Source organism: Camelus bactrianus, chromosome 4 (genome assembly GCF_048773025.1).
Source record: "Camelus bactrianus isolate YW-2024 breed Bactrian camel chromosome 4, ASM4877302v1, whole genome shotgun sequence".
NCBI classification, from domain to species: Eukaryota; Metazoa; Chordata; class Mammalia; order Artiodactyla; family Camelidae; genus Camelus; species Camelus bactrianus.
The window spans coordinates 45,086,731-45,107,977 of record NC_133542.1 but is presented as its reverse complement, the minus strand read 5'-3'; the positions used below and the strand labels follow the sequence as shown (position 1 = coordinate 45,107,977).

The 21,247-nt window shown below is 38.9% G+C and overlaps 1 pseudogene; it reads left to right on the top strand.

The window, feature by feature from the left end:
- The window catches only part of LOC123616264 (ras and EF-hand domain-containing protein-like), a 218,416-nt pseudogene extending 197,564 nt beyond the window's left edge, over positions 1-20,852 (top strand).
- Positions 20,853-21,247: the final 395 nt, after the last annotated feature.

Sequence of the window (21,247 nt, the reverse complement as noted above, 5' to 3'; positions counted from 1 at the left end):
GTCATTCAGTAGTTAGTATTAGATGTTATATATATTAAATATGAATTCAGGAAATATGTTTGCTGCTGAGTGAACAGATGGAATGCACTTATATCCCAGAAAATGCTAATTTTGGGAGAGAAAAATGAATCCTTTACTGATACTCACGGTTCTGTAGTACATTAAGAAGTCACTGGGACCTCTTGGGAGTGATGGAAATGTTAGCTGTCTTGATTGTGGTGGTGGTTTCATTGGAACTCATCAAATTGAACATCTGAAACGTGTAGTTTACTGTACAGAAATCATACCACAATAAAAGTGTTAAAAAAATAAAATGTTTAGTTGACCTATGGAGGCAGGGGAAGAAGTCACTGGGAGGTTTTAGAAAGACAAGCAAATTCTTCTCTTCTGTAGGCGCTGATGGTGGGTTATCTTTGTAATGCAATATGTTATGTCTGTGTACATGGACATCAAATCATGTGACTTAATTTGTGTTTTTGGAACTCACAGTTGTATAATAGTATTTATAAACTTAAACATAAATAATCTTTTGTTAAAAATGCATCCCAGTTTATTATTGGAATATATTTAGGATTCCCAACATTGTTTTAGCCATTCAGCAGGAGTTGCGATTTCAGCAATCTCATCCCATTAAAAACACAAATCTGAGGTGGAAGAAGATGAAGGGGCCTCTGTGCATCAGAAACATTAGTTGCAAATCCCGCAAGACAGTTTCTTCAGGTGATGATTTTTGACTCTTCTCAGCTTTCTTAGTGTAGGTTATGTAGCAAATATTGGGCACCTCCCCTGTTAGAAACTGTGGGAGGAGAAAGGGGAAAAATAAACGAAGAAGGAGGCAGCCAGCGGGTTGAAGGGGAGTGTATGCTCTTACCCGTAGGTTTTAGATGCAGTCTGGTGTGCTCTCTAGACGCTCTCCTTGCTCACTGTATTCAGAAGGGGATTGACCCTTTTCAATTTGGCAATCAGATTTCCCACAGTTTGTCTTGTTCCTGACCCTGTGCCGGGCAAGGGTCATCTGCCCCCTCCTCACCACTCTCTCTTTTGACTTCCCTGTGGCTGTGTCCTTAGCCTGCCTCACATCCAGTACAAAGCTCTGCCTTCTCCACTTTGCTTCCCGCCAGTGTCCTCTTTCCCCAGGTTCTGGCCTCATTCATTCATTAACACGGAATCTGTTGCCGGTCAGATCTCTGGGTGCTGCAAGGAATATGGAGACTGCTAGGGTAACTGGGAAGATAAAACGTCCATAGAAAACTCAGTACACAGAGGTTCAGATAAAATGTGACAGGGGAAGGATTTCTTGTGGTTGGATCAGTCAGGGCAGGCTTCAGGGAAGAGGCAACTTTTTGGGAGAGGCTTGCCTGATGTGCAGGGTTTGATTTCCAGAGAGGAAATGCAAAAAGTTTTGGTTTTGATCATAGGCGAGTTTTAAAATATACTTTGACTGTGGAGGGATAAAGCTGTTTCCTGACTCTTTCAGTCTCAAAAATTGAAAAAAAATTAGTTAAGGGATGAGACGATGTAAAATCAACCAAGATATAACATATTTGTCTTTGTTGAAAATGTGTATCTTGTGTGTTGGGCACTGTTTAAAATATTTGAGGACAGTGAATACCTAAGAGTGTTTAGAAGATGAGAAAGTTGAAGGAAATAACATAGGAAAGCAGAGCAACTGTAGAATTGGTTCTCCAAACCAGAATTTTCTTGTGACTAAAATGAGAGGAACTGATATACTTAAAATTATCCAATTTTATTGAAATGTTCTTTTATTTTCTGACAAATTGTTTTTATTATATATGTGGTCCATAAACTAGTTCTATTTAAAATTTGTTGAAAATAAATAAAAATACAATTATTTCTAACATATATAAAACATTTATGTACATTAGCACAAAGAAAATCTTTATATCAATTATGTGAACATTTAAAAGCTACATAGGCAGAGTAGTTAGTTTTAGAAAATATTTAAGTATTTTAATAAATTGCTTTTTCATATCTATCTCTAATACTTTTCTGAAGAATATATCTTTTTTTTAAATGTGATCTTAGTATGCTTTTTTTTCCCTGTAAAATTGCTTGTAATCTTCTATAGAGTTACACTTTTTGATTATTCAATTCGAAATTGTTGACATCAGCAATTGACTCTTGTCCTTAGGTCATAGTGTTTTTAATTAAGAAAAGTCTTCTCTGTACACTGGCTGAAGAGCACTTCAAGAACAAATTCTGTGATAAGCTTAGAGCAAATTCTAATAAATGGAGGATCTTCTCAATCCTATTTTTTTGGTATTGACACGTGTACACATTGACTTTTGTAAATATGTCAGCCCATGATTGTCACAAGTCCTCTGTTTTTGTCTCCCTTGCAAGTACTTTCTTTGACACTTTGACAAGTTTCTTAGGTTTTATAAGACAAGGCATGTCAAGTTAACTGTCTCCATTTATGACTCTTGACTTTTTCCCATCCTTAGATGCTTCAGAATTGTAGGCCTTTTACATTCCACTTTATTTTGGTGCAGAATATAAATTTAAAAGATGTAGATGCTGGTGCTTCTTCAGGAGATTTGTGTCTTCTGGGTCATGTGATTAATGATATCACTCTAATCCACTGTGGTGGAGGATAAATGTTGACAAATTAAAAAAATTTTTTTTTTTGGCTGCAACCATATTTTCATTTTTTATTTTTTTTTACATTTTATTTTATATTTTTAACATTTTATTGTGGTATGTTTCCTACAGTAAAGTAAACTACACGTATTTAAGATGTGCAATTTGATGAATTTTGATAGTTGTATACACCGATGAAACCACAACAATCAAGTTAGCTAACATTTCCATCACTCCACAAGCGGTGCAATTTTCAAATTCCCAAATTATCCATTTCCCACTCCCTTTAGCCCCTGGTAACCATAAGTTTGTTCTCTATGTCTGTGAGTCTGTTTCTGTTTTGTAAATAAATTCATTTGTGTCCTTTTTTTTAGATTCCACATATAAGCAAATCGTATGGCATTTTTCTTTCTCTTTCTGGCTTACTTCACTTAGAATGACGATCTCCAGGTCCATCCATGTTGTTGCAAATGGCATTATTTCATTCTTTTTTATGGCTGAATAATTTTCCATTGTATAAAAATACTACAGCTTCTTTATCCAGTCCTCTGTTGATGGACATTTAGGTTGTTTCCATGTCTCGGCTATTGTAAATAGTGCTGCTATGAACACTGGGGTGCGTGTGTCTTTTCAAATTATATTGTTTTTCTGGGTACATGCCCAGGAATGGGATTGCTGGATCATATGGTAAGTCTATTTTCAGTTTTTTGAGGACTCTCCATACTGTTTTCCATAATGGCTGTGCCAAACTACATTCCCACCAACAGTATAGGAGGGTTCCCTTTTCTCCACACCCTCTCCAGCATTTATCATTTATGGACTTTTAAATGATGGCCATTCTGACCAGAGTGAGGTGATATCTCATTGTAGTTTTGATTTGCGTGTCTCTGGTATTAGCAATATTGCCCATTTTTTAAGTTGAGTTGTTTGAAGAGCACCTTTTGGATGAGCTGAGATGTGCATGCCTAGGGGCATTTACCAGGTCTGGGGACAGGTTGAGCTTGCCATAAGCATAGAAGATCTGCTGGAAGAAAGAGAAACCAGCAAATATTTTTATGTGGAGTGACATTAGGACTAGAATCTAAAGGATGCCTAAGTATTTGGCTGATTTTCTCTGGGTAAAATTTGCTTAGTTCTAAGGCATGATGGGGTGTTGTGGATGGGAGGCTAGACAGGCTGAGTCAAATATCCCACAGTCTCGTGGTCCACTTGATAGAGAGACCTGATCTCATGCTTATTACTACAGAGCTACAGTCATCAAAACAGTATGGTACTGGCACAAAAACAGACACATAGCTCAATGGAACAGGACAGAAAGTCCAGAAATAAACCCACACATCTGCAGTCAATTAATCTTCGACAAAGGAGACAAGAATATACAATGGAATAAGTCTCTTAGGCAAGTGATGTTGGGAAACCTGGACAGCTGCATGTAAATCAATGAAGTTAGAACACTCCCTCACACCATACACAAAAATAAACTCAAATGGCTTAAAGACTTAAATTAAGACAGGACACCATAAATCTCCTAAAAGAAAACATAGGCAAAACATTTTCTGACATAAATCATAGCAATGTTTCCTTAGGTTAGTCTCCTGAGGCAATAGAAATAAAAGCTAAAGTAAACAAATGGGACCTAATTAAACTTGTCAGCTTTTGCACAGCAGTGGAAACTGTAAATAAAATGAAAAGACAACCTATGGACTGGGAGAAAATATTTGCAAATGATGTGACTGACAAAGGCTTAACTTCTAAAATATACAAACAGCTCATACAGCTCAAAAAACAAAACAAACAAACAAAACCAATGAAAAATGGGCAGAAGACCTGAACAGACATTTCTCCAAAGAAGATGTAACAGTGGCCAAGTAAATAGGAGCAGAAAATGATAAGTCCTTCAAAACATTACTTTGGAGTCTTCTCTGCACCCATCAGTGCTTGTCTGGAACCTTAGGTAGAAATTAAGTTAATGCATGCTCAGATTGTGCTGGGAGGAAGTAAATTAAGTTGAAAGTAAGTAGGATGGTGCAGTGGAAGCCATGGGACTGGAAGATGGGAGGTCTTCTATTTAGGTACTGTTTCTCCTTTTATTAACACCATGTTGTTGGTCCAAATGAGACTCTATGAGTCTCATGGGGGCTTTCAAGTTACTTACCACCTAGTTGAGTAGGCAAGATGTATGCATGTGAACATTTAGATAATTGGACACAGAGCTGAGAGAGAAAAAAAGTATTTTTGGGGGGGGGCTTAATCTGAAGCTTCAGCCATTGTCAAGTGACACATGTCACCATATGAGACAATTGCTACATAAAACTATCTGGAACTCTTCTCAAGGAAATTTACTTATTTCCAACATTTTGGCTAATCAGTATGCTCTGCTTCCATAGAAATGTATTTATCGATCATATTAATAAAAGAAATAGAAGATATATATATATACACATATATATATATATATCTGAATCAGTGTGCTGTACACCAGAAATTAACACAACATTGTAAACCAACTATACTTCAATTAAAAAAAAAGAAACAGGAATTTTCTAAAAGGTAACTGTATCTACATTCTAGAACTTTAGGGAACTGATTAGAAATAACTTTTGATATCTCTTCTTTATTTGCCTTCTAACTATATAGCATTGTGTGTTTCATATAATAAAATTTAAAAATTATATCTAACCATCTCTTTGCCATGGAGTTGTTTTTGTTTGTTTGTTTGTTTGTTTGTTTGTTTTGCCTAGGGTTGTAGCTCAGTCATAGCACCTAAAAAGATTTTGAGAATTTATTGAGAGCCTCTCAGCAATTTGGTGTCTTTCTCTGTTCTTTGGAACAATCTAGTTTAATACCATTTTATCTACTCTATTCCATTTGTTCAATATCTAGTTTTAATGTCTCTTTACACCTAACTGGTCAGATTACCAATCTCATTTTATGATGTGGCAGGAATGGGGAATATTATTTTAAATGGTATGTTTCTCCTCATCTGTAAAATAGAGAGAGCTTGAAATAGCTGAGGTCAGAGTTTTCTCTTCATGTTCCAAGCCCAAGAGTATAATGAAAAGGTGTGCCTCCTTTAGAACTGCAGAGCCCAGGACAAGGCAGCCATGCAGTGGAGTGAGTTGGAAGAGGAAATGCATCAGAGGATTCAGGCTGCAGAGCACAAGACGGGGAAGACAGGAGTTTGTGGGCTGGGCACATTCATGCGGTGAATCCTCTTAGGCTGGACACCTGGCATCCTCGGGGTGCAGCAAGTCCAGGTGGCCAAAGTTAAAATTCTCTCTGCAGACTTTGCTGTTTTATAATGGAATATACTTTTAGTCATTGGTATAGGAACTCTCACAGTTGATTGGCTGCTACTTTCAGTGACTTCCATAGGCCAAATAATTATCTTTTTTCCTTATGAAATATATTTGAGAGATTAATGTTTACTGGAAACAGAAAATAGACCCATTTCTTTGAATAGCTAATATTAGGTTGAATTCCACCCCCCCCCCCCCCCATTTTTTTCCTATTCATTTGCCCGGTTGACTTTGAGAGGCAGAAAATTTGAGTGAGAAGGGCCTGGCTATTGGCATCGGATAGACCTTATTTTGCCTCCTGGTCCTGCCCTTGCCTAGGTTAAGTGGTCCTGGAAAAATAAGCTAACCTCTGAGCCTTTGTTCCAGCTGTGGAGTGGGACAGTGCCACTACCTGCTTTAAGGAGGGTCAAGTCTGATGACCTGTGTGCGTGCCCAGCGCGGTGCCTGCGGTCCTGTGGTGTGGTGGGGGCACCGTGGACGTTGCCATTCTACTCTTTTCCGTTGTTTTGTGTACCATGTCTTCTTTCAGATGCTTCACCTTAAACGGCTTTACTACACGTGTGCCTTCATGACTCTTTGTTGTCTTATCTTGTAATAACACGTTTAACAACTGTTTGGATGTTTTGTCCAGCAGTTGAACGATTCAGAGTCCATGGGCCAGCTTCAGTTCAATGGTTATCCCATTCTTTTGTTAGCACTTTTTCTAGTCTAGAAACAGTAAAATCCTGTTTTTTCTGCCTTTTTCCTTTCCATCCATTTCATCTGTGCATTCATTCGTTCATCAAACACTTATCCTGCACGTGTGTTATCCTGCCATCAAACCTCATTGAGCCTTCCAGCTAAGCACTTCCCAAATTGGTTGTCATGCACCCCGACCGTGGCCCCGCCCCTTATAACTTAATGCTTTGTTAATTATAACATCCTCCTTGTTTTTCTTGGCTCTGGTACAGGGGTGGCAAATACATGGCATCCACAGCATCTTTCTTCCATGGCAATAGCGTAAGTGGATGGTGAATCCCTGCCCAGACATGGTCTCTGAAACCCCAGCACACTGCTGCCACCTGAGCAGCTCTGGCTCTGGGATGACACCTAGTTGCCAGTTCGTTCCAGTCTCCTAGTCTCTCTTGAATAACACATCCAGGCCCATGCCTAGTGAAGATTTTCCTGCAAATCCGTCCAGTAAGCGTGACTCATCTCGGCTCCCCACACCCAGTTCCTCACCCCATGGCTCTAGCCAGGTTCATTGCTCTGCTTTCACTCCATTCATTTTCTCTACCTTGGTAACTCCTTTCCACTTTCCTAAATTCTGGAAAGCTCAGAGAAAGTCTTCCCCTCTCCTCAACGCCCTCCCCTAGTCCCCTAGCCCCGTTCACCTCTTCCTGACCTTGACTCCTCTTGCACGTGTAGTGTTTATCCTATTGTTTCACTTGCGGTTCTTAAAAACATATTGTAACAGCTTTATTAGCTTTATTGAGGCTTAATGCCAATAAACTGTACATACTCTAAGTGTAGAATATGAAAAGATTGGATACATGTATATACTGAGAAACCATCACCACAGCCAAGATAGTTCACATACTGTTGGATTCCTCGTTTCTCATGCCCCTGTGTTGCACCTGCCTTCTTTGACCCTCCTTGTCAGGCAACTGTTGTATGTCCTCTATGGGGAAGCGTCTGTTAAAATCTTTTGCTCATTTTTAAAATCAAGTCATTTGTTTTCCTATGCTGAGTTTTGAGAATTCTTTAGATATTCTGATCTGTAAATATTTTATTCCAGGATGTGACCTGTCTTTTCATTCTCCTAAGAGTGTCTTTTAAAAATGTATATATATTTGTATTGAAGTATAGTCAGTTTACAATGTTGTGTCAATTTCTGGTGTACAGCATAATGCTTCAGTCATATATGAAAATGCATAGGTTCATTTTCATGTTCTTTTTTGCTGTAAGTTACTGCAAGATATTGAATATAGTTCCCAGTCCTAACAGTGTCTTTAGAAGAGTAGAAATTGTTTGGATGAAGTCAAAATTGTCAGTTTTTCCTTTCATGAATCATGCTCTTGGTATTTAAGAAATCTTTGTCTAACCCAAGATTGCAAAGATTTTCTCCTATGTTTCTTCTGTAAGTTTTATTCTTTTAGGTTTCACATTTATGACCCATTTTGCAAGGTATGGATGAAAGTTTATGTATTTTTTGCACGTGCATATCTATTTGTTCCAGCCCATTTGTTGAAAAGACTGCTTTCTGCTGAATTGCCTTTGTTCACAATCAGTTTTCTGTATTTGTGTTGGATTTATTTCTGGGCCCTCCGTTCTGTTCCATTGATTGATTTGTCTGTCTTTATGCCAGTATTATTCTGTATTGATGACTATTGCTTTATTGGTAAGCCTTGAAATCAAGTATTAGTTCTTTAACTATTTTCTTTCTCTAAGTTGTTTTGACTGTTTTAGGTCAATCTCCATAGAATCAGCTTGTCAATTTCCAAAACAAAACAAAACAAAACAAAGCCCAAAACAAACAAAAAACCTGCTGGGGGTTTGATTGAACTTCATTGCATCTGTAGATCAGTTGGAGGGGAGAACTGGCATCTTAATAATAATGAATAATCCACAAACTCAGTATATTCTCTATTATTTAGGTCTTATTTCACTCAGTTCCACTGGTTATAAAGTTAAAATTTTATTTGAATACTGAACATAGGCTATAAAATTCCATAATTTGTTAAGAGAAATAAATTCAGTTAAGATACTTGGAGTCATGAGAGCTTCAGCCCCTGACCTCCTGGGGTGCCCTTCTGCCATTCTCTGTGGAAGGTTCCAGATCTAGAGGATCCCTGGTCAGCAAGAAGTGGGAGAGAACCTGCCAAGGTGAAAGCAGAGGGTGACTGGTTCTGGCCCATGCTCTGGTTGGTTTCTGCTGAGGAGGCTCCATCGCACTCAGTGGCATGCTGGTGGATGCTTGACCACAGGCTCTGGAGAGGGGAGAAGGGGAGGAGGCATGTGTAGCTTTTGACGATTTCCATGGTGTAAATACTCCCACCATTACTGATTTCAGGCTACCAGGTTGACCTCATTGAATGCAGAGTCTGGGAAGAAATACTTAAAGTCAGTAGGCTCTCGCCTGCTGGTACACGTTGGCACCGTACTGAATTCACTTCCTGCATGCAGATTGCCTCCACAACTAATGGAAATATCTTAGCTAACATGAAAATGCGTACTTAAAAAAATAATCATCCCTGAAAGTGACGTTGTGAATCTGGGCACATCACTTTGCTTTTCTGGTTGTTCTTACGCTAACCTTTAATGCTCCTTCCAGTGTTTATACTGAATGAGATTAAGTGACAATTAACTGCATTTTGTGGGTTATTGCAATTTAAGCCTCCGGAATTATTAAGAATTCTACCTAGTATCCTTCTTGGAAAATTATTGTCAATGTCAACCTTATATCTGATTTCCAGAGGTCATTAGACCATACGTACTATGCTTATATTACAGAATTTGAATGGGCAAATCCTTTGCTTTATGCTAGAGCCACAGATTCTCCTAGTCACTGTCTTTACTTATTTACATGTCATCCTAAATCTTTAGACCAAGAGAATGTTTTACAAGAGGAGACGCATAGTTTCTTGCCCTGATATGGAATATGATGAAGACCAAATAGGCACTGAACAGAGAGTCAGGAGTGGTAAGACCAGAGTCCTTATCAAGACCATGGCAATTTCTGCCTGGAACACCTGGGACAATTGGCTTCATCTTTCTAATCACTAGCTTCTCATCTGTAAAGGGGATTAATAATAAACTGTTCTGTCTAACCATAATAACTGATATTTTATTGACTTTGTAGTTTACTAGCTCTTTTTCATAATTAAAAAAATCAAATTTGCAAATTTTCTCTGAGGAAAGTACAAATTCCCCGTTTTTACAGAGGAGGACACTGAGTTCCAGGTTTAATTACTTGTTCAAAGTCACTCAGCTAATAAGCAATGGGCTGTCTTTCTGTCTTTAAGCAGTCGGTACTTTCTCACTTATACCAGACTTCCTGTCTGCCTGATGGGGCTGCTCTGCAGAGAGCAAGAGATGATTTATGTGAAAGCATGTCGAAGGCTATAAAGAACTATACAGAAGTTTACAAATGTATCATTATTATTATTTAATTGAAGTATAGTTGATTTATGATATTGTGCTAGTTTCAGTCATACATATATACACATATATATATTCTTTTTTCATTATAGATAATTACTAACTATTGAATATAGTTTCCTGTGCTATACAGTAGAAACTTGTGGCTTCTGTTCTAGGAATTTTATGGTGTCCTATCTTATATTTAAGTTTTTAAAGCCATTTTGAGTTTACTTTTGTGTATGGCGTGAGGGATTGTTCTAACTTCATTGATTTACATGCAGCTGTCCAGCTTTCCCAACACCACTTGCCTAAGAGACTGTTTTTCTATTGTATATTCTTGCCTCTTTTGTTGAAGATTAATTGACCGTAGATGTATGGGTTTATTTCTGGGCTCTCTGATCTGTTCCATTGACCCATATGTCTGTTTTTGTGCCAAGATCATGTTGTTTAGATTACTGTAGCTCTGTAGTGTTGTCTGAAGTCTGGGAGGGTTATGACTCCAACTTCATTCTTTTGCTTCAGTATTGCTTTGGCAATTCTGGGTGTTTTGAGATTCCATATAAATTTTAGAATTATTTTTTTCTAGTTTTTCTAGTTTCTAGAATTATATTTTTCTAGTGAAAATTGTCATGAGTACTTTGATAGGGAATGCATTAAATTTGTAGATTGTTTTGGGCAGTAAGGCCATTTTAACAATATTAATTCTTCTAATCCAAGAGCTCGGGATATCCTTCCATTTCTTTAATCATCTTTAATTTCCCTACTCAATGTTTTGTAGTTCTCCATGTATAAGTCTTTAACCTCTTGATAAGGTTTATTCCTAAGCATTTTATTTTTTGATGAGACTTTAAAAGGGATTACTTTTTTACTTTCCTTTTCTGACATTTCCTTGTTAGTGTGAAGAGCTGCAACAGACCTCTGTGTGTTAATCTCGTGTCCTGCTCCCTGACTGAATTTGTTGATCAGTCCTAGTAGTTTTTGTGTGGAGTCTTTAGGGTTTTCTGTATATGGCATCATGCCATCTGCATATTGTGATAATTTTATCTCTTCTCTTCCAATTTGGTTCCCTTTTATTTCTTTTTGAGTTAATAGTGGGGGCTTTGTGGAGGACACGGGTTGCTTTGCACACACTCCCAGTTTCAGCCTATACCCAACTCCAGCCCCTTCAGGCTGTCTGCATGCACCAGCCCCAGTGCTCTCCTGAGTCTGTTCTCTGAAACCAGAGCCTCAGGCCCCAGGCCCTGCATGCACCCGCAGGCTGGGGACCGCTGGGCTCCTCTGGGCCGGCTTCTCTGTGCTCTGCCTGTCTCGGAGCCGCTCCTGTGCTGTCCTCCCAGCCTCTGAAGCTCCCTGTCTGTCTGAGCTGATCTCCGCACTGGTGAAGGGGCTTCCCTGGGTGAGGGGACCTTTCCTCTTTCAAAGCTCTCTTCTGGGGGCGCAGGTCCTGTCCAATTCTTTTTTTTTTTTTTGGCTTACTCAGTTATGTGGAGATTTTTCATATAGCTTTGCTTGTGTAATTGTAGCTTTTCTTGTAGCTCTGCTTCTGCCAGACTTCCATAGGGATTCTGTGAGAATTGTTCCACATGTAGATGTGTTTTTAATGTATTTGTGGGAGGAGTTGAGCCCCACATCTGTCATCTTGATCCCACCCCTTTATACATTTTTCTTAACACAACTTGAGATTGATTGCACTTACCTCCTGGGCATTCTAATTTTTTTTGTATCAAAAAATAAAGGAGGTGATTTTTAAAAAATAGCTTCATTTATTAAATGTTCGATTTAAATGTCTTTATCTTAATGATTGTTGCATAGAATGAAGTGATATTGCTCTGAGCATTTTTTTTCCCCTGATGCTTAATCATGGACTCGTTGTGGCTCTGGGCAAGAATGAGAATATTGGTCCTCTTGATTCCATTGGTGTGTCGTTTTTGAGCATTGCCAGCCCTCAGGTACGGTGGTCCTCTCCCCTGTCATCCCGCTCTTCCTACATGGATGAGGACTGTGACTTGCTGGCCCTCTGTGATTCCATGCAGAGGATGAATTGTGACGTTGACAGCCTGCCCGAGAGCCGCATCGACAGCGGCTTGTCTACCCTCAGAGATTCCAACCAGTGCGACTGGGAGGTGGAGTACAAGCTCTGGTGGGGATTTCAGAGGTCGCACGGCACTCAGGAGAGCCTTGGGAATGATGCTTCAGACACAGACATAAGCCCCAAACTACTGCTCTCCTAGGCCTGATCTTCAGTAGAAATACGTGTATGTTTGAGTTTTATCTGCCAGGGGCATTGTTTTAAAGGTCATACTTGTGAACATAGGAGAATGTTTTTCTCTACCAAGTTAGGGAAAATGCGCACAGACTTCCTTTGGGGGCTGCTCTGTTCCATAGCAGCATTGACTGTAGATTCAGGTTCATATTTTTCTTCTCTTCACTGTGCAATGTGTATGGGTAACAAAAGATTTTGTTTTTTAACAGGTGACTTAAAAAAAAAAAACCAGATTCCTGATATAAGGAATGAAGAGATGTATGACTCAGAAGGCATGGCTTCCTTCCTGGACTGGAAGCCCCAGGGGTCTGCTAGTGAAGGCAGCATCGTTAGCAACTCAAGAAAGTCCATCTCGGCATTTTCACTGTAGGTAGGTGGTTTCAGAGACTTTTATTCATGAACACTGTTCATTTTCATGCCATATAACTTACTAGAAAGAACACTGGCTCTACCTTGTCATCCTCTGTGGCTTTCTTCCCCTGGACAGACATGGTGGGTGATAATCATGAATCTTCCGGCTCCCAGAAGGCTCCAAGATAGTGCTTACCCCGGACGCTGCAGTGGGGAAGTCCAGTTTCTTCATGAGACTTTGCAAGAAAGAATTTTAAGGAAATTCAAGTGTCACCCTGGGTATGGTTCCTTTTTTTCAGTGGATAATGGGAAAATGACCTTCTTTAGCTTGATTCTGTTTTCCTTAGGGATTATATACAGATACACGGATCTCTCACTTTCTCTCTGTATAGTACATATGTATATAGGTAGGGGTGTGTGTGTGTGTGTGTGTGTGTGTGTGTGTGTGTGTGTCCTTGTCTATAGAATAATCCTCCTCTGTTCTGCCTAAGGCCTAAATTGGGGAAAGGAAGACTAACAAAGGACTTAGATATCTACTTACCCAGTGCAATCAACCAAGCCAAATTTAGAGCCAAAGATGACAGATTCATTTAGGCAGCAAGCATTTCCTGAACCCTCCTGTGGGTCACATAATGTCATAGGCACTACAGATATACAATAAACAAAGTCTACTAAACCCCAGTCCACAAAGAACGTACATCCCAAAAAAGGGAAATGGATGAAAAGCAAATTAAAAAAATGAGGTTTGGGAGAGAGGTGCACTTTTACACAGGTGCCAGGGGAAGCCTTTCTGATCAGGTGTCATCTGATGTTGATCAAGTGATCTTACTGGTGGCCAGCTTGCCATTATGGTCAAAATCATCACCAGGTGTATGGCCTCTCTCCTTCACAACGGAATACATGATTAGTATCTCTCAGAACAAGGAAAAAATACTGTCCTGATTTCCCAAATTTGCATAATGATTAGAAAAAGGAGTTGAAGAGGAGGTTGGGGACCGCTGGGCTCCTCTTCTTATTTTTCTCCTTCATCTAAAGAGTTCTTATTTTGATAACTAGAAATGTTAGAACAGATTGATTGCCCTCTTCACAGTGGGTGTCTTTGTAAATGTATGGTTCTCTGTTATACCCTTCAAGATAACAGAATTGAAAGCTCACTTCAATTTGATTCCAAATAAGACTACAATATTTGGTTTGGTTGCTAGAGAGCATGGCATACATACAAATCATATACATGTACATATATACATATACTTACACACACGTATATACCTGCATATTTGCATATACACGTAGGCATATTTATGTGCATACACACACACAGATATGACTGAGTCTATCTAATTACATGGACAAATAGAACATAGATGTTCCCTTTGTCTGTAGGATAAATCCTTCCCCAAGTCAGCCAGCCTGCAGACATGCATCCACGCACATGTGTGTGGTCTGACTTATAATTAGTGTGTGAAGGGCAGTCTCCTTGAAGGTCAGGTTCATCCCTCTCTTCCTCGCTGAACTTTGGCTTATTGGCTCTTGTCTCATCTAAAGAGGGCTCGAGAGTAAAAAAACCAACGAAATTATTTACATTGTGCCCTCCATGTTCTCTTCTGTTCCTTTTCAGGAGTTGATTTTCAAACGAAAACTCTCATCGTAGGTGGAGAGTGACCAGTCCTGCAGCTCTGGGATATGCTGGTCAGGACAGGCAAGTGCTTTTCATGAAGTTTGGGTTCTGCAGAGGTTTGCACAGACAAACCGTTTAAAAATACGTGTGGTTGCCATGGCCGTATTTGAGATCCTGTAAAGGACTACGCGTAGTTTAGAGTTAGGACGTGTAAGTGGCGGTGTGCTCTTCCCCTGGTGAGCCCCCTTACCCCGTGTATGTGCCTTGTGGCTAGTTCTTCCACCCACAGTACTCCCTCCCCACCACCCCCAAAGTAACTCTTCTCTGGTGTGCCCCTCTTTCTGTCCTTCTCTGTGTCCCGCACATGGGATCTGGTAGCTTGTTGCTGAGGCTGAAATTTTTAGAAAATTATGCTCTCAACCTTGTCCTGGTCATGCTTTGGGGTTTGTAGACATTCCTGGGATTGTTTGGTGGAGAAGATGATGGGCTCTTCTAAATCACTAGCCTAGGTTCTTATCCCGTTACCATTCTCCAGATCATTCTAGCCCTTGGGGATGGCTACTTCACAGTAATAGGTCGCCATTAGATTCTTCTCAATTGGGGCTTATTTTAGAAGATGAGAAAAAAGTGAGCATGAAAGAGATAAAGAATGAGGCTGTACCACAAAAATTAAATAAAATCCATGATAATACAAAGGAAAATTACCAAACCACAAAAGGAAGAAGAAAGGAACAAAGAGGATATACCAATTCAACTGCAAAGATAAGTTCAAAATGGCAATAAACACACATCTGTCATTAATTACTGTAAATGTTAATGGACTAAATGCTCCAGTCAAAAGACACAGAGTGGCAGACTGGATAATAAAGCAAGAACCTTCAATATGCTGCATACAAGAGACCCACTTTAGGGAGAAGGACACATATAGATTGAGAGTGAAAGGATGGAAAAGGATATTCCATGCAAATGGAAAAGCCAAAAAAGCAGGTGTTGCAGTACTGATTTCAGACAAAACAGACTTTAAAACAAAGGCCATAAAGAAAGATAAAGAGGGACATTTTATAATGATTAAAGGAGTGATACAAGATGAGGATATTACACTCGTTAATATATATGCACCCAATATAGGAGCACCTAAGTACATACAAGAATTACTAACAGAGATAAAGGGGGATACAGATGGGAATACAATCATAGTTGGAGATTTTAACACTGCATTAACATCACTAGACAGATCTTCCAGACAGAAAATAAACAAGGCAACAGAGAAATTAAATACTACAATAGAAAAACTAGATTTGGTGGATATTTTCAGAGCATTACACCCCCCAAAAATAGGATATACATTCTTTTCAAGTGCACATGGAACATTTTCCAGGATCGATCATGTACTTGGGCACAAAAGAAACCTCAACAATTTTAAGAAGATAGAAATTATCTCAAGCATCTTTACTGACCACAATGCCATGAAACTGGAAATCAACAACAGAGAAACAAAGGAGAAAAAAAGGAAAGCATGGAGATTAAACAATATGTTATTGAAAAAACAATGGATCAATGAGGAAATCAAAGCTGAAATTAAAAAATACCTTGAGACAAATGATAATGAAAGCACAACCACTCAAAACCTATGGGACACAGCTAAGGCAGTGCTAAGAGGGAAGTTTATAGCGATACAGGCCTTCCTCAAAAAAGAAGAACAATCTCAAATAAACAATTTAACCCACCACCTGAATGAATTAGAAAAAGAAGAACAAAAAGCCCCAAAAAGCAGCAGGAGGAAGGAAATAATAAAGATCAGAGAGGAATTAAATACAATAGAGATTAACAAGACCATAGGAAAAATCAACCAAACCAAAAGCTGGTTTTTTGAAAAAGTAAACAAAATCGACAAACCTCTGGCCAAACTCACTAAGAAGAAAAAAGAGAGAGCACAAATTAGCAAAATAAGAAAGGAAAATGGAGAAATTACAACAAACAAAATAGAAATACAGAATATCATACAAGAATATTATGAAAAACTATATGGAACCAAACTGGATAGCCTAGAGGAGATGGACAAGTTTCTGGAAACATACTGTCCACCAAAACTGAATCAAGAAGACTCTGAACACTTGAACAATCCGATCACTAGAAAGGAAATAGAAATAGCAATTAAAAACCTCCCTACAAATAAAAGTCCAGGACCGGACTGCTTCACCGGGGAATTCTACCAAACATACAAAGAAGAACTCATACCAGTCCTTCTCAAACTCTTCCAGACGATTGAAAAGGAGGGATTACTCCCAAACTCATTCTATGAAGCCACCATCACCCTGATACCAAAACCAGGCAAAGACACTACAAAAAAAGAGAATTATAGGCCAATATCACTGATGAACATAGACGCCAAAATCCTCACCAAAATTTTAGCAAATAGAATCCAACAACACATAAAAAAGATTATACATCATGACCAAGTGGGGTTCATCCCAGGGACACAAGGCTGGTTCAACATACGCAAATCAATCAGTGTAATACATCACATCAACAAGAGAAAGGACAAAAACCACATGATCATCTCAATCGATGCAGAAAAAGCATTTGATAAAATTCAACACCCATTTATGATAAAAACTCTCGCCAAAGTGGGTATAGAGGGAACATATGTCAACATAATAAAAGCTATATATGACAAACCTACAGCCAGCATAGTACTCAACGGTGAAAAACTCAAAAGCTTCCCACTAAAATCTGGGACAAGACAAGGATGCCCACTATCACCACTCCTATTCAACATAGTCCTGGAAGTCCTAGCCACAGCAGTCAGGCAAGAGAAAGAAATAAAAGGGATCCAAATTGGAAAAGAAGAGGTAAAAGTGTCATATGCTGATGACATGTTACTATATATAGAAAACCCGAAAAGGTCCACACAAAAGCTACTAGAGCTGATTGAAGAATTCAGCAAGGTAGCAGGTTACAAAATTAACGTTCAAAAATCAGTTGCATTTCTTTACACTAACGATAAATCAACAGAAGAAGAAAGTAAAGAAACAATCCCCTTTAAAATAGCACCCAAAGTAATAAAATATCTGGGAATAAATCTAACCAAGGAGGTGAAAGAATTATACACAGAAAACTATAAACCATTGATGAAGGAAATTAAAGAAGACTTTAAAAAATGGAAAGATATTCCATGCTCTTGGATTGGAAGAATCAATATTGTTAAAATGGTCACACTGCCCAAGGCAATCTACAGATTTAATGCAATCCCTATCCAAGTACCCAGGACGTATTTCACAGAACTAGAAAAAATCATAATAAAATTCATATGGAACCATCAAAGACCTAGAATTGCCAAAGCATTACTGAAGAGAAAGAAAGAGGCTGGAGGAATAACTCTCCCAGACTTCAGACAATACTACAGAGCTACAGTCATCAAGACAGCATGGTATTGGTACCAAAACAGACATATAGACCAATGGAACAGAATAGAGAGCCCAGAAATGAACCCACAAACTTTTGGTCAACTCATCTTCGACAAAGGAGGCAAGAATATACATTGGAATAAAGACAGTCTCTTCAGCAAATGGTGTTGGGAAAACTGGACAGCAGCATGTAAAACAATGAAGCTAGAACACTCCCTTACACCATATACAAAAATCAACTCAAAATGGATTAAAGACTTAAACGTAAGACAAGATACAATAAACCTCCTAGAGGAAAACATAGGCAAAACATTATCTGACATACATTTCAAAAATTTTCTCCTAGAAGAAATAAAAGCAAGAAGAAACAAATGGGACCTAATGAAACTTACAAGCTTCTGCACAGCAAAGGAAACCAGAAATAAAACAAGAAGAAAACCTACGGAATGGGAGAAAATTTTTGCAAGTGAAACCGACAAAGGCTTGATCTCCAGAATATATAAGCAACTCATACGACTCAATAAGAAAAAAATAAACAACCCAATCCAAAAATGGGCAGAAGACCTAAACAAGCAATTCTCCAAGGAAGACATACAAATGATCAAAAAGCACATGAAAAAATGCTCAATATCACTAATTATCAGAGAAATGCAAATCAAAACTACAATGAGGTATCACCTCACACCAGTCAGAATGGCCGTCATTCAAAAATCCACAAATGACAAATGCTGGAGAGGCTGTGGAGAAAGGGGAACCCTCCTACACTGCTGGTGGGAATGCAGTTTGGTGCAGCCACTATGGAAAACAGTGTGGAGATTCCTCAAAAGACTAGGAATAGACTTACCATATGACCCAGGAATCCCACTCCTAGGCTTGTATCCAGAAGGAAATCTACTTCAGGATGACACCTGCACCCCAATGTTCATAGCAGCACTATTTACAATAGCCAAAACATGGAAACAGCCTAAATGTCCATCAACAGGTGACTGGATAAAGAAGAGGTGGTATATTTATACAATGGAAAAGTACTCAGCCATAAAAACCGACAACATAATGCCATTTGCAGCAACATGGATGCTCCTGGAGAATGTCATTCTAAGTGAAGTAAGCCAGAAAGAGAAAGAAAAATACCATATGAGATCGCTCATATGTGGAATCTAAAAAACAAAAACAAAAAGAAACAAACAAACAAAAACAAAGCGTAAATAAAGGACAGAAATAGACTCACAGACAGAGAATACAGACTTGTGGTTACCAGGGGGGTGGAGGGTGGGAAGGGATAGACTGGGATTTCAAAATTGTAGAATAGACTACACTGTATAGCACAGGGAAATATACACAAAATGTTATGATAACTCACAGAGAAAAAAATGTGACAATGAGTGTGTATATGTCCATGAATAACTGAAAAATTGTGCTGAACACTGGAATTTGACAACATTGTAAAATGATTATAAATCAATAAAAAATGTAAAAAAAAAAAAAAGAATGAGGCTGTACCGAACTGCCTGCCTGATTAGAACCATTACTTTTCTCTTTTCCTGATTCAGAAGTACCACCAAGTCTTATTTCAGTAGAGCACATGGTGTTTTGCTGTTGTACGATGTCACTTGCGAGAAAAGCTTTCTTAATGTATGGGAATGGATAGATATGGTTGAGGTAAGAAATCAAAACAGAGAAACAAAAAAAGTATACGAGAGAGTTACAGGCTCTGTCTCGGAAAATGCTGTTTCTCTTCCCTGTCAAAGTGAGCTTGAGGAGAAGCCACTCCAGGCTGTCAGGAGGACTGGATTGAGAGGTGGGTTCCCGATGGTACTTGGCAGTATTGGTCTCGTCCTCAGTAGCTGGGCAAGTTCCCACAGAGCCAAGGACACTGCTAAAGTGAACTTCTAGGGGAAAAAAAGCTCCTGGGTTTCCTTTTAGATAAAATCAGAACCCCATTGGCAGCAAGTGAAAATTCAGGCAACCAAGAAGCAGCAGCAGCTCTCACAAACAAGGGGGTGATGGGGCTGGGCGTATAGTGTGACTGGATGTGTAACAGGGGCCTCCGTCTGTACTAGACATGTAGGTGAAGCATCACCTGGGTGTGAGCTTGTGCCATGTCCACATTCTATACGAACTGTCTTCTCAACTTTATTCTTTCTGGTAGTGATTTGGGTCTTTACATATCCCTGGGAACCACTGAAATAACAACTGGTATTTTAATTTTAGTTTTTTTTTTTAAATGGAGGTACTGGGGATTGAACCCAGGACCTTGTGCATGCTAAGCACATGCTTTACCGCTGAGCTATACCTCTCACCCCGTCAGTATTTTAAACGTGGTAACTATCTATGCTTTCCTTTGGTCAAGTAAGATGGTATATTTCATCTGCAGAGCTTTCATATCCTTTGGTTTCATGGTAAATGCTTTCTTACAGCAGGAAATGACTTTGACCACAGTTAGTGTGCTACCAACAGTTATTAATCACCATAAAACTACAGCTCAAGCCATGGCTCAGCATACTTTCTTGGAAAAAACAAAACAAAACTAGTGGCTAATAAGACTTTTCAAGTAGGTCTATTATCTATAATTTTTTAAAGGCGTTAAGTGCAGTGGTGGCTGAACAAAGAACTGATTGCTGTCTGATCTCACATTAGCCTCTAAATTCTTCAGTTGGGCCTATTTCATACCCTGTAAAACACCAGAATGAATGTTCTCTTTCTAACCAAAGAAGTCATGTAAAAAATGACTGATTGAAATTGGCAGTAAGACTCAGACAATGATAAATAAATGTGCATTCTGTTTAACTGAAATAGCATGACTTAAAATTATTATAAATACAGTGAAAGTGTATTGACATTTATGAAGTATTTTATATCACAAAATTTTCTACGTGTTATGTTCATGTCTGTAACATACCTGAGAAAGAAAGTAAGAAATGTAATGTTACTCGCACCTTCTATGAGAAACCTGAGGCATAGAAAGGTATAACACTGGTTTTTAGTTATTTAGAGATTAGGGGTAGAAAGGGGAGTTTGATCTCTTGATTCAACACTGGGTGCTCCTTTGATAAGACACCAGAGTGAGCAGCAGATTAAGAAAAATAAAATCTTTGAATGTCAAGGAAGGATCTCTAGGGTAGGTAGTGCATAGAGCAGAGGCATCTGTTTTGGGGAACAGATGGACCTCCCTGGGTTTGACCAGTGAGTTCGGTGAATGACGAATAATCGCAACTAGCTCATACCCACAGATATTTGAGATCTGTAACAAGATCTTTTATTGTTGGAACTGTTGGACTTGGTCTTCATTTTAAGACTTTGGATTATACTCACAAAAAGGAGGCACAAAAGGCAGGGTCAGTCGTAGGGTTGAAATAGCCCCTAGTGACCAGCTGTGGCCTGTGTGGGGCCCCAGTGCCATAATTTGCTAAATAAGCACCTCCACGTGGTAAGTGATCTTCTTAGCTATTCGTATTACCTTTCACAGGGTCTGAAAAGGAAGACAACTATATTCAAGGTGACGAATTCTTGAATTTGTTATGGAGGAAAAATTAGACGCCACTTGGGCTTTGACTTTCATTTGTTCTGCTGAACCTTCGCCTTGGCT